Source organism: Nanorana parkeri, unplaced genomic scaffold (genome assembly GCF_000935625.1).
Source record: "Nanorana parkeri isolate BGI_ZX_2015 unplaced genomic scaffold, ASM93562v1 scaffold26, whole genome shotgun sequence".
NCBI classification, from domain to species: Eukaryota; Metazoa; Chordata; class Amphibia; order Anura; family Dicroglossidae; genus Nanorana; species Nanorana parkeri.
This window is the reverse complement of record NW_017306294.1, coordinates 1,609,656-1,611,834: the sequence shown is the minus strand read 5'-3', so window position 1 is coordinate 1,611,834 and position 2,179 is coordinate 1,609,656.

Sequence of the window (2,179 nt, the reverse complement as noted above, 5' to 3'; positions counted from 1 at the left end):
GGCTGACAAGGCTCTAATTTGGGAGTAGTGGTAGACTGACTCCAAAAGTGTAAGCTTATCAGTCAAGGATTTGAGATAGGAATCAGTCTCTGTGGCCAATGGCTCAGAAGCCACGAAGGCCGTTGGTAAATCAGATACATAATCTGCAGGTACAGGGGTGTGCTTATGGCCTCTCAGGGTAAGCAAACAACTGGGTAATTTGGGCCATAAAGTCCTTCAAGACCTTCGTAAAAACTTCAGCCAAAAGGGCAGTGGACCCAGCCACACCTGATAGAGCCAGAGGACTCAGAAGAAGGAAGAGGCTTAAGTAGCAGAGGACAGCATGACTCCAGGCTGCAGACATCAGTAGGCACACTGCAAGCAGCCCCTGACCCCTTGGTACTAAGTGAGCTGGAGCACCTGGTAGAATAGGACTGTCGTGTGTCCCCCCCCCCCTTGGTTAGTTGTGCTCTATTTAAGCATCACAAGCCCAAGGTTCTGGGTTTGTGATAGAGACAAGACAAGACTGGAACTGTCTACAAAAGCCTGTATCCTGATCCTGAATCCCAGTCCTTCCTAGATCTTGTATCCTAGTCTTTCCTTGGCTCTTCAATCCTATACCAGTCTTGTTTTAGTTTATCTAGGACAAATAGTGCATAATTCATAAATAGAATTGATCTATACAAAATTATTAAAAATTGATGATTCATACATAATTCATATAACTCATGTGCAAAAAGAATTAATCAAACATATTAACCCACAGTAAAAAGATGGGTAACTGAAATACCCAATTAATAACCAAAGTAATTAGTGTAGGAATCCTACTGTATACAAAAACAAATTATTAATATATGTTTTATATTATAATAGTCCATATCATCATGTGCAAAAAAGTTATATAAAAGAGTCCATAGCACACTATAGATATATTCAATAGATATATAGTGCTCTATTTCTATAGATATATTCAGTTGTTCAAACTTAGATGTTTGATTGTGCAGCAGCTTGGAGACCTTTTTATGAGGGTTACATATCCAGAAGCGCAGATTTGAATTATTAACATTGTTTTAGTTTGTTTTGTTTCCTGTTCCTGTCTTGTACCTTGCCATCAGTCAGTACTCCTCCTTGTTCCTGGGGGCCAGCCTGTGGCATCACCTGATCAAAGCAAATAGTTTGCTGGGGGCATCCAAGTACTGGTATGCATGCTTGCCCTATGGGAACGGCAGCTGCTAAAGGTGAAACAATTTGTCACTATTGGCTCTGACAGATTGCGTCCACAGCTGGTCCTGACACAGATTTGTTATTTATTTGCCAGCTTGATTGGCTGGTTCCCAGATCAGTATGCAAAAGTAAACTCTCCCACATGTGGACTTCAATGCATATAATGCAAAGCGTGTCAATGTTACGAGCAGAAAGACAAGTCCTACCATATAGCCTCCAGGTTCTCTTTATTACAACTTTAAAAAAGGTATGTAAACCATAACATCAAATTCTATGATGTGCTCCCGTTGCTCTGCTAAACATACCACTCAAAGTGTTTTGTTCTATCTGTTCAATAATACCTGATGATTTTGCCACAAATCCTGTGAGCAGATAACATCCTGTGCACAAGGCAGGGTGATGGAGATGTGGAGAGCGCTGGGTTATTGATAATCCTTCAAATATTAAGTTAGCATGGCTGACACCACATGCTTAGGAATTCACAGCTATGTCATCACTTCAAAGAGGTGCGTACTATATTCCTGGCACATCAAGTTACTTTTCTGTACTTGCAGCATGTTTAAAAGGCTAAACCTTGGGGAAATGTACTTGTTTTTTTTTTTTCTTCCTTGACATGCCCTTCAATAAGTAGTATTATAAACATTTTGTGTGCTCGAAATGTGTGCTACTTAATAACCTTACTTCCGAGGGTGCAGTCACAACAAGGGGAGAGCAGCAGAAGCCCAGAAAGAATGTATTGTGTGCACCATTGAGAAAGCAGGAAGAGAAGTGCTGCTGGAGCTCGGAGAGTCCCAAATGTGTGTTCATATTTCCTCGGCTAAACATCCATTTATTCTGAATCCTTTCAGTATTTGGCTGTCTTCAGCTGTTTCTTGCAGGTCTACCAGTGTGCCAAGAAAGTATACATTGCTATACATACATTTATATGAACCCAATACATATGGGGGGGGGGGGGGGGGGGGGGTGTGGTGTGTAT